This window comes from Schistocerca americana, chromosome 2 (genome assembly GCF_021461395.2).
Source record: "Schistocerca americana isolate TAMUIC-IGC-003095 chromosome 2, iqSchAmer2.1, whole genome shotgun sequence".
Taxonomy (NCBI): Eukaryota; Metazoa; Arthropoda; class Insecta; order Orthoptera; family Acrididae; genus Schistocerca; species Schistocerca americana.
The window spans coordinates 668112170-668128730 of record NC_060120.1 but is presented as its reverse complement, the minus strand read 5'-3'; positions in this window follow the sequence as shown (position 1 = coordinate 668128730).

Genomic DNA, 16561 nt, shown 5'->3' with positions numbered 1-16561 from the left:
ATAGCGGATTTGTGTAGGAATTTTACAGAAGAGGAACAGATAGTGATTGTGAGTAGAGACGGAAATAATCTTGATAAGGATGGGGAGTATGACATAGATGGTGACCTGCAAAATATAGCTACTCAAACTGATGACACAAACGTGTATTCCGTGCAACTGTTGCACTGTCATGGTCCATTCATCTCAGCACAGCTGTTAGGCGAATTGAAATGAGCCTTGAGAAAGCTCTGATGGCGTGGACATGGCTAACATTGCATTGGTGTCGGATGAGTCTGTCAACAGGGCGGGTTTTACTAGGCATGACCTGCGCCCTAGTAGGTATGGGAAGTGGAGACAGGCAAAGCTTGTAGGTGGCAGCATAAAGGGGGGGGGGGGCATCACTCATGGGAAAATTCCTGTAGTAGTTGGTGCGAGAGCTGCACCTTTCTTAGACTGATGTCATCTAATACATATTCCTGCGTAAAGGAAGTCTCCCTGATAAAGGAACCACTTTCGACATAGGTTAGGCATCCAAGTAATGAGAGAATTAGCATATTTTCCCAAAATGGACAACGTATAGAGACAAAGTTAGTAAACTGCTTATAAATGTTAACTCTGACGTTACCGGTATATCAGAGCACTTTTTAAATGATGTGATATTTAGAGGCTTGTTTTATTAGAATACAGTTTAGCTGGTTGAATCCGTAGGAGTTCTTTGCAATGTGGGGGAGTGGCCACGTATGTGGGGAAACGCTATTCCATTTGACTCTATTGATGTTTCAAAGCACTGCACGTAACAGGTACTTGAATTTTGTGCAACTGTGTTTGACTTTAGTGGAACTAAGCTTCTAAGCGGTGTTATTTACAGATCGCCTGACTTTGATTTCTCCGGCCGGTATGGCCGTGCGGTTCTAGGCGCTTCAGTCTGGAACCGCGAGACCGCTGCGGTCGCAGGTTCGAATCCTGCCTCGGGCATGGATGTGTGTGATGTCCTTAGGTTAGTTAGGTTTAAGTAGTTCTAAGTACTAGGGGACTGATGACCACAGATGTTAAGTTCCATAGTGTTCAGAGCCATTTGAACCATTTTTTGACTTTGATTTCAGAAAATTTCTGCACAGACTAGAGAGGGCTCTTGGTTCGCTTGATACGAAGTACAAAAAAATAGTTGTATGTGGTGACTTCAATATTAATTCTGTGAGTGAGTGTGAAAGAAAGACGATGCTGGTAGATCGCCTTCATTCTTATCATCTGATGCAAACTACATTCTTTCCAACGTGAGAACAAGAGAACAGTAGCACAACCATAGACAACAATTTTGTTCAGTCTTCATTACTAGGGGACGTTCTGTCAGCAAAAATGTGAATGGCCTTTCAGACCATGGTGTAATAAGGCTTTTGGGATCAACTACAGAAAAGCTAATCCATTTGCAATAAAGACTTTATTAAACCTCTTTAAGGAACAAGAGTGGCATGATGTCTATAGTGCTGATGATTTAGACGATAAATATAATGCATTACTATTCACATATTTCATGCTCTTTGATAATTGCTTTCCATTAGAACGTTCAAAACAGCGTATTAGCACAAAAAGGCAATCTGGGGAGTGACTTGGAGAATAAGAATATGGTGTAGAACAAAGCGGGAATTATATCAAAATATTAGAAGGAGTAACATTCAAGCTGCAGCAGTCTATTACAAACGGTATTATAAGGTGATTAAATGTTATTAGGAAGACAAAAAAGTATTTGGTACGCAAATAGAATAACTAAATGTCCGAATAAAATTAAAACCATATGGTCACTAGTGAAGGAAGTGTCTGGTCACCAGCACTAGTTTGAGGATGTAAAGTCAGTGTGTAGTAGAAATGTTATATTTACAGTATTTAATAATCACTTTCTGAATATAGCAGGTGAATTAAATAGAAGCTTAGGTCCTACAGGGAATCCTATAACTATCTTAAAAAATAGCTTTCCGAGACTTACCTGAAATACACCTCCATGAATCTTACAAGGGGGCGGTTGAGTCAGTAATTAAATCACGAAAGGCTAAAGACTCTCATGGATATAGCAGTGTACCTAGCAGAATAACAACGTACTGTTCTGCATCATCCCAGTACTTAGCCGTATCTGTAACATTTCCTTTCGGAATGGTCAATTTCTTGACAGATAAAAGCGTCATCAGTGAAGCCACTTTATAAAAAATGAGAAAGGGATAATGTAGGCAGTTTTAGACCTATTTCTATGCCCTCAGTGTCTGCTAACGTTATTGAAGAGGCTGTATGTACTAAGGTAGTGATCATTTCAATCCACATAATATGCTGTCATATGGACAGTTTGGTTTTAGAAGTGGTTTAACAACTGAAAATACTGTAATCTCTTTTCTCTGTAAGACTCTGGATGGATTCAATAAAATGCTGTGATCGCTAGTCGTCTTCTTTGATTTAACTAAGGCTGTTGATTGTATTGATCACAAAATTTTACTGCAGGAGTTGGACCATTAGGGAATAAGGGGAGTACCTCGCAACTGGTTCACCTCTTACTTTAAGAACAAACAGCAGAAGGTCATTCTCTACAGTACTGAGAATGGCTACTAAGTGCAGTCCCAATGGGGCACAAGTGACAGCGTTCGCCAGCGGTCGCTGCTGCAGCCGGTACTGTTTCTTACATAAGTGCTATACCTTCTAGTACTACAGTGATTCTAAAATATTTCTGTTTGTTGATGACATCAGCTTGGTAGTGAAATAGGTTGTATTCAGTATTGACATGGTTTGTAGAAAATATATTGATACTAAGTTACAGTAAGACTCAGTTCTTACGGTTTGTAACACACAATTCAACAAAAATTGATATTTTTATTACACAGAATGGGAATACGATTAGTGAGACTTAAATGTTGAAATTCCTATTCTTTCAGGCAGACACTAAGATGGCGAGGAAAGTCCATGTTCAGGATATTGTTCAAAAATTAAATGCTGTACTATTTATTATTAGAACAGCATCTTAAATAAGTGGTATTTCAGCACGAAAGTAGTCAACTTCGCTTATTTTCATTCGCTTATGATATATGATATTATTTTTTTGCAGTAACTATTCTGATTCAAAAGGCCTATTTTAGGCTCGGAAATGAGTGGTTCGTGCAATATGTGGTGTAAATTCAGAAACACCCTGTTCAGTTCTGACCTCTGCCTCTCCTAAAAAATTCTGTAATGTCGTTTGTTGTTAACAGTATCAGCTTATTCCCAAGAATTAGCACATTTTACTCAGTTAATAATTGGCAGAAATCCAGTTTGCATTAGCAATGCACCTGCTTGACTCTTGTACAGATAGGCGTGGAGTATTGTGCTGCATCTACACTCCTGGAAATTGAAATAAGAACACCGTGAATTCATTGTCCCAGGAAGGGGAAACTTTATTGACACATTCCTGGGGTCAGATACATCACATGATCACACTGACAGAACCACAGGCACATAGACACAGGCAACAGAGCATGCACAATGTCGCCACTAGTACAGTGTATATCCACCTTTCGCAGCAATGCAGGCTGCTATTCTCCCATGGAGACGATCGTACAGATGCTGGATGTAGTCCTGTGGAACGGCTTGCCATGCCATTTCCACCTGGCGCCTCAGTTGGACCAGCGTTCGTGCTGGACGTGCAGACCGCGTGAGACGACGCTTCATCCAGTCCCAAACATGCTCAATGGGGGACAGATCCGGAGATCTTGCTGGCCAGGGTAGTTGACTTACACCTTCTAGAGCACGTTGGGTGGCACGGGATACATGCGGACGTCCATTGTCTTGTTGGAACAGCAAGTTCCCTTGCCGGTCTACGAATGGCAGAACGATGGGTTCGATGACGGTTTGGATGTACCGTGCACTATTCAGTGTCCCCTCGACGATCACCAGTGGTGTACGGCCAGTGTAGGAGATCGCTCCCCACACCATGATGCCGGGTGTTGGCCCTGTGTGCCTCGGTCGTATGCAGTCCTGATTGTGGCGCTCACCTGCACGGCGCCAAACACGCATACGACCATCATTGGCACCATGGCAGAAGCGAGTCTCATCGCTGAAGACGACACGTCTCCATTCGTCCCTCCATTCACGCCTGTCGCGACACCACTGGAGGCGGGCTGCACGATGTTGGGGCGTGAGCGGAAGACGGCCTAACGGTGTGCGGGACCGTAGCCCAGCTTCATGGAGACGGTTGCGAATGGTCCTCGCCGATACCCCAGGAGCAACAGTGTCCCTAATTTGCTGGGAAGTGGCGGTGCGGTCCCCTACGGCACTGCGTAGGATCCTACGGTCTTGGCGTGCATCCGTGCGTCGCTGCGGTCCGGTCCCAGGTCGACGGGCACGTGCACCTTCCGCCGACCACTGGCGACAACATCGATGTACTGTGGAGACCTCACGCCCCACGTGTTGAGCAATTCGGCGGTACGTCCACCCGGCCTCCCGCATGCCCACTATACGCCCTCGCTCAAAGTCCGTCAACTGCACATACGGTTCACGTCCACGCTGTCGCGGCATGCTACCAGTGTTAAAGACTGCGATGGAGCTCCGTATGCCACGGCAAACTGGCTGACACTGACGGCGGCGGTGCACAAATGCTGCGCAGCTAGCGCCATTCGACGGCCAACACCGCGTTTCCTGGTGTGTCCGCTGTGCCGTGCGTGTGATCATTGCTTGTACAGCCCTCTCGCAGTGTCCGGAGCAAGTATGGTGGGTCTGACACACCGGTGTCAATGTGTTCTTTTTTCCATTTCCAGGAGTGTATTTTCAATAAGCTGCCGCAAGAACGAAGAAAGTTTTGCAGTAATCTACGCACTTTCCCATACAAACGGAAGAGTTACCTCACGACTCACTCCGTCTATTCTGTCGAGGAACTCTTGGAAAAATTAAAAAAAATTAAGCTGATTGTGTGTCACGTTGTTAATTATGTTTATTGTCTGCATCTAGTTCATATACGTTTCACTTTATCTATTATTGCTCTTTTGTTATATCTACATGTACTGACTGGTTCCATGACCATGGAGACCTCCATTTGGTACTACTAGAACATGAGATATAAAATTTTAAAAAAGTAAAAAAGAAAATCATCCAGATAATTGTATCCAAAACATGATCCCCAAGACAGGACAATACTGTGGCACCTGTGGCCAAACCAAAAGGTACACGGCCACAACGAAGGGCTTTGACTCCTATTCCAGGATAGGTCTAATTGAGATCTAGCACTGAACAATATTGAGCATCCGAAAACCAGGTGAAACAGTGCTATAAATCGGGAAGGTTAATTGACTCTAAAACCACCTTCCAATTCAGCTGACAATAGTCAACCGCCAGCTGACACTCCTTACCACTGGCTTTAGCCGCTGAAAAAGTAGGAGAAGCACGGGGAGACACAGATGACCAGATTGCAACTTGCTGATTTATTATCTTGTGAAGTTCTTTCACTTCGATAAAGCAGCTGACACACCAGAATCCTATCAGTCGACTGAATCACATAGTCTTATCCCTGGGTACCAACCTACCGGCTAATACCTCCGGATACTGACCTCAAACCTGTAACAAGACCCTGTACTGCCTCGGGTTCGAAATGCGGGAGTTCAAACGGAGCATCCTTTTTCTATAACGGAGCACAGGGACATATATCCTGGCGAAATTTATGACCACACAGATGATACTTTTTCCCAGGAAAAACTGTAACATAATTTCCTTGTCAGGATTGAGCCGTGAAGGCTCATTTTAGCTTCTCACAATCAATAACTTTTAACTGACGTGTCACCAGGGGGCGCGGATTATCACTTGCGTGGTTATCGCTTCGTCACCGTCTTCAAAAGTGGCCGCTAGAGTCACGTCGAAATAGAGACATCCGAAGAAAGCGGCACAGGCCGCTGACGGGTAGTTGGCCCAGTCTGGAGCCGGGGGCAGCAGCAGTGCTTGGAGAAATTTGTTTGTTATCATTATTGTAGCTCAACGGCTCTCATTAACCATTTTGAATGGCCAATTTTCAGTTTTCTTACCCGTTTATGAAAGGGGACCTGTTGTTACCAAATACAGACATCAAAAAAGGTTTTGCATCACTCCGGTTTCCAGAAATCCTGAAGCAGGAGGGGATCCGACAGCCGATCACTTCCAGACATTCCACACAGAAGGAGGTGCACGGCTCGTGTTGTCTGTAGTTCAACCATGCCTAGACGGTCAATACCGCGGTTCGATAACGTCGGCCGGCCGCTGTAGCCGAGCGGTTCTAGGCGCTTCAGTACAGAATCACGCGGCTGCTACGGTCGCAGGTTCGAATCGTGCCTCGGGCATGGATGTATGTGATATCCTTAGGTTGGTTAGGTTTAAGTAGTTCTAAGTCTAGGGGACTGATGACATCAGATGTTAAGTCTCATAGTGCTTAGATCCATTTGAACCACCGATCGCGTCCGCATTGTTAGTTTTTGCCAGGAAGGGCTCTCAACAAGTGAAGTGTCCAGGCGTCTCAGAGTGAACCAAATCGATGTTGTTCGGACATGGATGAGATACAAAGAACTGTTGATGACATGCCTCGCTCAGGCCGTCCAAGGGCTACTACCGTTATCTAAGGATTGTGGCTCGGAGGAACCCTGACATCAACGCCACCATGGTGAATAATGCTTTTCGTACAGCCACAGGACGTCGTGTTACCTCTCAAACTGCGCACAACAGGCTGCATGATGCGCAAGTTTACACACGGCGTCCGTGGCGATGTCCATCTTTGCAACCACGACACCATGAAGAGTGGTACAGATGGGCCCAACGACATGCCGAATGGACGGCTCAGGATTGCCATCATGTTCTCTTCACCGATGAGTGCCGCATAAGCCTTCAACCAGAAAATCATCAGAGACGTGTTTGGAGGCAACCCGGTAAGGCTGAACGCCTTAGTCACACTGTCCAGCGAGTGCAGCAATGTGGAGGTTCCCTGCTGTTTTGCGGTGGCATTACGTGGGGCCGACGTATTCCGCTGGTGATCATAGAAGGCGCCGCAACGGCTGTACGTTACGTGAATGCCATCCTCTGACCGATAGTGCAACAACATTGGCAGCATATTGACGAGGCATTCGTCTTCATGGACACATCTTGTGAATGACTTCCTTCAAGATAACGACATCGCTCGACTAGAGTGGCCAGCATGTTCGCCAGATATTAACCCTATGAAACATGCCTGGGATAGATCGAAAAGAGCTGTTTATGAACGACGTGACCCATCAACCACTCTGAGGGATCTACGCCGAATCGCCGTTGAGGAGTGAGTCAATCTGGACCAACAGTGCCTTGATGAACTTGTGGGTAGTAACCCACGACGCATACAGGCATGCATCTATGCAAGACGACGTACCGGTGTGTAGAGCAATCTGGACCACCCCGCTGAAGGTCTCGCTGTATGGTGGTACAACACGCAATGTGTGGTTTTCATGAGCAATAAAAAGGGCGGAAATGATTTTATGTTGATCTCTATTCCAGTTTTCTGTACAGGTCCTGTAACTCTCGGAACCGAGGTGGTGAAAACCTTGTTTGGTATGTTTATGTACACGGGCTGTTTGGGAAATAAAGTCCAATCGGTCGCGAAATGGAACCCACTGTGAAAATCAAAAATGTTTTTGTTTGCAACAGTTAGCTACGCGTTCCTGTTATTTCTCTGCGTAGTCACCTCTGTGGCTTAGATAACTGTTGTAGCGTTGTATGACCTTCCCAATATTTTTGTCGTAGAAGGCAGCCGCCTTCTCTTTCCGATAATCCTCTACGCTGGTCTAGAGCTCGATGTCTGCGTCTACATGATGTCTTCATAGTTATCAGTTCATGTGAGCTAATATGAAACACAGGGGGAGCCACTGACGGACTGGATTGTGGGTAATCAAATATTGAAATCACGTTACGTATAGCTTAATTTAGATAACGCAAGTTATGTAAATCAACGCCAAATCAAGGCAAGAGGCTTCCACAACGCCAGTTTAATATGCAGAAATATAGAGTAAAATGACTTTAATAAGGTCACCTCAAAATTTCACAAAATTGATTTACAGACAACGATGCATAAGAAGGATGGTAAGTAAGAGAATACCGTTTTCGCACATCAACTACAGTGGTTAGGACTGTAATTTCTCACTGTAATTCCCACGCAGTGAGAACATAAGTCAACAACCACCCATGAAATAGCTACAATCAACTGAGCAAATCCACCAGTCGCTCTCGTGTTCAGTCCTTTAGAACTGGCTGACAGGAAACCAATCGGGCGACGCAGTGTTAACAGGCTTTTTCGGAATAATCGAAATCCAAGTACAAGTAGAGCCCCAAGCAACACACCGAAATAACTTCAACGTCGGGTAATCTCCACTGATCCTGCTGACACAGGACATCACGTAACCCGCTGTGATATTCCAAACGCAGCTGCGAGCCAAGGATCTAATCAACCACGACGTCACGGTGCTAACTCCCCGCCGTCGACAAACGGATCGCTCGACGTCCGATCACTGAGAGAGAGCAGCCGTCACTGCAACAGCGCATAACTCGATCTCATCGTCTCTGCGTTTCGTTGTGGCGAAGAAATTCGCCGCAACTCTACCACCGCCAATGACACTGGCAGCCAGAGGGATCTATCGATACTGAATCGCACGACGATGTAGCCGCACGGCACAGTGAGATTAATGGCTTTTGAGGCTGTTGGAACTAGTTGGGTCACACAATTACGTTTCTTTTAAAGGAGATTCTTTCAGACTTGAGAGGCTAACGATCGGATGTTGCCTTTCAGGAACATTCGCTAATATCTTTCCTGATCACTAGGAAGTTTGGTTGTTTAAGCAGCAACAAAAGTTAACTCATTTGATTTTTTATTGTTATCGATACGTTGACAATACACTGTCATTATTTAAAGAAGATAATGATGGTTTAGAGAAAATATTTGTGGCTTTCAATAATTTACATCACAGAATACAGTTCGCATATGAAAAGGAAGGAAACAATAAAATTAAATTTCCTGATATTATACTGATGAATGGCAATGGAAATCATAAGTTCGCCTTTTAAAGAAAGCCATCGGCGACTATTGCAATTATACCATCTGATTCTTCTCATTCTGATGTAAACCTAAAGACATAGCACTCAGTAATGGGATCTGTCCTTCTAAAAGTCTACCGAAACGATCACTGACGTCGTTAATGACATACACTAACACTGTTCCTCTTCGAACTCAACCAACGTCTTCGAGCATTGCATTGATTTTGGTCTTCGGACGTTCTAGTTTGAATTTTGACGAGACAATCGTCGGTTGATGAACGAAGGGATAGTGTCGCGTAAACCGAGTACAAGCGTTATTTTCACTTTAATATTGCTTATTTATATGTACCTTCCATTTGTAATTTCCTATGTTTCTTCCTTTTAAATCAGATCTGCGTACACCACATATATAATATTGGCTCTTTTTATGATTGAACATGAGATTGTATTTCTCCTGATTTACGTTGGTCAAAGTGAGTTTTTCTTTTCTATGGTTTATCGCGCATGTTCAGTAAATGGGTTTTGTGACTCACTTCCTTTCCTCAGTTTTCGAGAGGGATTGACTCTTGTAATTTTTACGCTTTTGCACTCTTCCAGATATTTGATTTCAATCTTCTCCTTTTTTTCTCTTTTGCGTTGCGACATTTATAACTATAGACCGAATATGTTACCGCCTACGTTCTTTTTCCCTTTGCGACTCGACCTCCCCCACCCCAGTTCACGTGGTTTTAAATGCACTACTGATTTCGCATAAAACTTCACAGCATATTTTTCTATCTTGCAGTGGTTATATTTATGGATGTCCACTTGCATCTATTGTCTTTTATTACTTACTTCATATTTCATGTTATTTGCTTTTCATTTTATTTTTATTTTCTGTTGTTTATCCATACTTGAGTACTCACACAATACATATAGTCAGTAATACTTCTTATTCTACAGAATTTCACTAGAAAATGTCAAGGTTAATGCATATGTTACAGTCATTTATCTTTCACTTTTTTCTGATCTTCTAATGAAACGGCTTATATTGACTCTATAGTCGTCATTAGACGTTTCACCTTATTTCCGTCCTTTTGTTATAGAACATCCACGTTCATGGACGACATATTCTCAGTTATTACATTCTTCATCAGTTTAACGTGGAATCGTTGCATCTTTCATTTTGTCTACACACGTGGTTCCACTGTGCATGATCTATCACGGCACTTTTTAGCTGACGCTTCAGTGTGGTGCTTCGCAGTCGATTCGTGAGTTGCTGACATGAATTTCATGTTTCTTTTTGCACCAAGTACACTGGGAATACTTACGTTAATATTTATTACTTTGATTTTTTTCCCTCAGCTACTTCGATTGGATTCTTGACTAAGTGTGTTGTTGCAGTTGGGTGACAAACAGTTTTGATTCTGTGCTTTTTATCTCTGAGTTGTGCAGTTTTCGAACCACGATCACTTGATGACGCTTATAGCTAGGCTCTTATTTTCTTACTTTTGGTTTCTACGTATTGTAAAGGCTTCTCGTTTCAGTTACTTTCATAGAGTATGTGATTTAAAATTTATTTTCATTTATAGGTACATCGGGTTTTTAGCCTTATATCTGTGTTTGATTGTGTATTTGGAGAACATAAATGCAGTTATGTTGTAGCTTGGCTTGATGGTGACAAGGTACTATGCAGTCATGCGTATTGAGCATAAGAGTAACATCCCAGTTCTGACTGCTTTACATATTGGTAACATTTCTACTAATTACATTTGGGCATGCCTTTGAGTGTCGCATCACATACAACCATTAACCTGGCTCAATGCAGATAGAGCCATCTTCCCTATCATCCACTTCAGTAATTCTTATCTGTCGGGAAGGACATCCTCCACATCGGTGAGCCGGTGCGAAGGGATGAGCAAGTTCAACCATGGACCCAGCTTTACGGGGTATAAGAAGGAGCCCATGCCATGAGTTACGGATAAAGGACACTTCCGCCAGAGAAGCAGACTTTCGGAATGGCAGAGATGGCAAATGGTGGTGAAACTCGTCCTCTAGAGGGATAATTATAAGAGGACACCGTTCCCTTGTCGAGAAGAAGGACCTTAAAAGGCTAAGAGAGTAAACCCTGAAAGAAATTCCTCATCTGTGTTAGGCCTAGTAAGTCAGCAGCTGAGCAAATATATACTGCTTTCAAACCTGACCCAAGCCTCGGATGTAAGAATGAATTAAACACATGACAGTTCTAGTACCGCTCGAAGCAATGGCTGGCGAACGCCTGATGCTCAACAAAGATACCGAAAGACACAAAACCCTCCCAAAAGGCAACGACTGATAATTGGTATAATCAGTATCTTTACTCCCACCGACAAATGTGAAGAATTAATAGATCTTATGGACAGACATGAGCTCAGAATATTGGGTTGAGTTGAGACAAAGTCGAAAAGTTGTGGGAAGAAATCAGTGAGAAAGGGATATGTGCTGTACTGAAGTGGTTGTTGTTGTTGTTGTTGTGGTCTTCAGTCCTGAGACTGGTTTGATGCAGCTTTCCATGCTACTCTATCCTGTGCAAGCTTCTTCATCTCCCAGTACCTACTGCAACCTACATCCTTCTGAATCTGCTTAGTGTATTCATCTCTTGGTCTCCCTCTACGATTTTTACCCTCCACGCTGCCCTCCAATACTAAATTGGTGATCCCTCGATGTCTCAGAATATGTCCTACCAACCGATCCCTTCTTCTTGTCAAGTTGTACCACAAACTCCTCTTCTCCCCGATTCCATTCAATACCCCCTCATTAGTTATGTGATCTACCCATCTAATCTTCAGCATTGTTCTTTTGCACCACATTTTGAAAGCTTCTATTCTCTTCTTGTCCAAACTATTTATCGTCCACGTTTCACTACCATACATGGCTACACTCCATACAAATACTTTCAGAAACGACTTCCTGAAATTTAAGTCTATACTCGATGTTAACAAATTTTTCTTCTTCAGAAACACTTTCCTTGCCATTGCCAGTCTACATTTTATATCCTCTCTACTTCGACCATCATCAGTTATTTTGCTCCCCAAATAGCAAAACTCCTTTACTACTTTAAGTGTCTCATTTCCTAATCTAATTCCCTCAGCATCACCCGACTTAATTCGACTACATTCCATTATCCTCGTTTTGCTTTTGTTGATGTTCATCTTATACGCTCCTTTCAAGACACTGTCCATTCCGTTCAACTGCTCTTCCAAGTCCTTTGCTGTCTCTGACAGAATTACAATGTCATCGGCGAACCTCAAAGTCTTTATTTCTTGTCCATGGATTTTAACACGTACTCCAAACTTTTCTTTTGTTTCCTTTATTGCTTGCTCAATATACAGATTGAATAATATCGGGGATAGGCTACAACCCTGTCTCACTCGCTTCCCAACCACTGCTTCCCTTTCATACCCCTCGACTCTTAAACTGCCATCTGCTTTCTGTACAAATTGTAAATAGCCTTTCGCTCCTTGTATTTTACTCCTGCCATCTTCAGAATTCGAAAGAGAGTGTTCCAATCAACATTGTCAAAAGCTTTCTCTAAGTTTACAAATGCTAGAAACGTAGGTTTGCCTTTCCTTAATCTTTCTTCTAAGATAGGTCGTAGGGTCAGTATTGCCTCACGTATTCCAACATTTCTACGGAATTCAAACTGATCTTCACCGAGGTCGGCTCCTACCAGTTTTTCCATTCGTCTGTAAAGAATTCGCGTTAGTATTTTGCACCCGTGACGTATTAAACAGATAGTTCGGTAATTTTCACATCTGTCAACACCTGCTTTCTTTGGGTTTGGAATTATTATATTCTTCTTGAAGTCTGAGCGTATTTCGCCTGTCTCATACATCTTGTTCACCAGATGGTAGAGTTTTTTCAGGACTGGCTCTCCCAAGGCTGTCAGTAGTTCTAATGGAATGTTGTCTACTCAAGGGGCCTTGTTTCGACTAAGGTCTTTCAGTGCTCTGTAAAACTCTTCACGCAGTATCATATCTCCCATTTCATCTTCATCTACATCCTCTTCCATTTCCATAATATTGTCCTCAAGTACATCGCCCTTGTATAGACCCTCTATATACTCCTTCCACCTTTCTGCTTTCCCTTCTTTGGTTAGAACTGGGTTTCCATCTGAGCCCTTGATATTCATGCAAGTGGTTCTCCTTTCTCCAAAGGTCTCTTTAACTTTCCTGTAGGCAGTATCTACACTCCTGGAAATTGAAATAAGAACACCGTGAATTCATTGTCCCAGGAAGGGGAAACTTTATTGACACATTCCTGGGATCAGATACATCACATGATCACACTGACAGAACCACAGGCACATAGACACAGGCAACAGAGAATGCACAATGTCGGCACTAGTACAGTGTATATCCACCTTTCGCAGCAATGCAGGCTGCTATTCTCCCATGGAGACGATCGTAGAGATGCTGGATGTAGTCCTGTGGAACGGCTTGCCATGCCATTTCCACCTGGCGCCTCAGTTGGACCAGCGTTCGTGCTGGACGTGCAGACCGCGTGAGACGACGCTTCATCCAGTCCCAAACATGCTCAATGGGGGACAGATCCGGAGATCTTGCTGGCCAGGGTAGTTGACTTACACCTTCTAGAGCACGTTGGGTGGCACGGGATACATGCGGACGTGCATTGTCCAGTTGGAACAGCAAGTTCCCTTGCCGGTCTAGGAATGGTAGAACGATGGGTTCGATGACGGTTTGGATGTACCGTGCACTATTCAGTGTCCCCTCGACGATCACCAGTGGTGTACGGCCAGTGTAGGAGATCGCTCCCCACACCATGATGCCGGGTGTTGGCCCTGTGTGCCTCGGTCGTATGCAGTCCTGATTGTGGCGCTTACCTGCACGGCGCCAAACACGCATACGACCATCATTGGCACCAAGGCAGAAGCGACTCTCATCGCTGAAGACGACACGTCTCCATTCGTCCCTCCATTCACGCCTGTCGCGACACCACTGGAGGCGGGCTGCACGATGTTGGGGCGTGAGCGGAAGACGGCCTAACGGTGTGCGGGACCGTAGCCCAGCTTCATGGAGACGGTTGCGAATGGTCCTCGCCGATACCCCAGGAGCAACAGTGTCCCTAATTTGCTGGGAAGTGGCGGTGCGGTCCCCTACGGCACTGCGTAGGATCCTACGGTCTTGGCGTGCATCCGTTCGTCGCTGCGGTCCAGTCCCAGGTCGACGGGCACGTGCACCTTCCGCCGACCACTGGCGACAACATCGATGTACTGTGGAGACCTCACGCCCCACGTGTTGCGCAATTCGGCGGTACGTCCACCCGGCCTCCCGCATGCCCACTATACGCCCTCGCTCAAAGTCCGTCAACTGCACATACGGTTCACGTCCACGCTGTCGCGGCATGCTACCAGTGTTAAAGACTGCGATGGAGCTCCGTATGCCACCTCAAATTGGCTGACACTGACGGCGGCGGTGCACAAATGCTGCGCAGCTAGCGCCATTCGACGGCCAACACCGCGGTTCCTGGTGTGTCCGCTGTGCCGTGCGTGTGATCATTGCTTGTACAGCCCTCTCGCAGTGTCCGGAGCAAGTATGGTGGGTCTGACACACCGGTGTCAATGTGTTCTTTTTTCCATTTCCAGGAGTGTATGTTACCATTAGTGAGATAAGCCTCTACATCCTTACATTTGTCCTCTAGCCATCCCTGTTTAGCCATTTTGCACTTCCTGTCAATATCATTTTTGAGACGTTTGTATTCCTTTTTGCCTGCTTCATTTACTGCATTTTTATATTTTCGCCTTTCATCAATTAAATTCAATATTTCTTCTGTTACCCAAGGGTTTCTACGAGCCCTCGTGTTTTTCCCTATTTGATCCTCTGCTGCCTTCACTATTTCATCCCTCAAAGCTACCCATTCTTCTTTTACTGTATTTCTTTCCCCATTCCTGTCAATTGTTCCCTTATGCTCTCCCTGAAACTCTGTACAACCTCTGGTTCTTTCAGTTTATCCAGGTCCCATCTCCTTAAGTTCCCACCTTTTTGCAGTTTCTTCAGTTTTAATCTACAGTTCATAACCAATAGATTGTGGTCAGAGTCCACATCTGCCCCTGGAAATATCTTAGAATTTAAAACCTGGTTCCTAAATGTCTGTCTTACCATTATATAATGTATCTGATACCTTTTAGTATCTCCAGGGTTCTTCCATGTATACAACCTTCTTTCATGATTCTTCAACCAAGTGTTAGCTATGATTAAGTTATGCTCTGCGCAAAATTCTACCAGGCGGCTTCCTCTTTCATTTCTTAGCCCCAATCCATATTCACCTACTATGTTTCCTTCTCTCCCTTTTCCTACTCTCGAATTCCAGTCACCCATGAATATTAAATTTTCGTCTCCCTTCACTACCCGAATAATTTCTTTTATCTCATCATACATTTCATCAATTTCTTCGTCATCTGCAGAGCTAGTTGGCATATAAACTTGTACTACTGTAGTGGGCGTGGGCTTCGTGTCTATCTTGGCCACAATAATGCGTTCACTGTGCTGTTTGTAGTAGCTTATCCGTACTCCTATTTTCTTACTCATTATTAAACCTGCTCCAGCATTACCCCTATTTGATTTTGTATTTATAACCCTGTATTCACCTGACCAAAAGTCTTGTTCCTCCTACCACCGAACTTCACTAATTCCCACTATATCTAACTTTAACCTGTCCATTTCCCTTTTGAAATTTTCTAACCTACCTGCTCGATTAAAGGATCTGACATTCGACACTCCGATCCGTAGAACGCCAGTTTTCTTTCTCCTGATAACGACGTCCTCTTGAGTAGTCCCCGCCCAGAGATCCGAATGGGGGACTATTTTACCTCCGGACTATTTTACCCAAGAGGACGCCATCATCATTTAATCATACAGTAAAGCTGCATGCCCTCGGGAAAAAGTACGGCTGTAGTTTCCCCTTGTTTTCAGCCGTTCGCAGTACCAGAATAGCAAGGCCATTTTGGTTAGTGTTACAAGGCCAGATCAGTCAGTCATCCAGACTGTTGCCCCTGCAACCACTGAAAAGGCTGCTACCCCTCTTCAGGAACCACACGTTTGTCTGGCTTCTCAACAGATACCCCTCTGTTGTGGTTGTACCTACAGTACGGCTATCTGTATCATTGAGGCAAGCAAGCCTCCCACCAATGGCAAGGTCCATGGTTCATGGGTTAGAGGCTGAAGTGGTAACAATAGTGATTCAAATATGGAGCTTGTCTCGGCCTCCATAAACATATAAATTTTACAGACAGATGTCAAATACGTGGAGTGACAGGATCAGCCAGATGAGATTAAGGGTTGGTAATATGCAGCCTACTGTTTTGCAAGTATATGCACTACATATAGGATATAGCACGGAGAAGAGAGTTCATTTCCGTAATGAACCTGACGAACAATTAACAGAGGGGAACACCATCATTATAAGTGATCTGAATGCTCAAGTTGGTAAAGAAAGACTAGGATCTAAAACGTCATCGGTCCTTGTGGTTAGGGAACAGAAACCTGCAAGGAGAGAACGTAATTGATTTCTGTGTGTGAAACAGCCC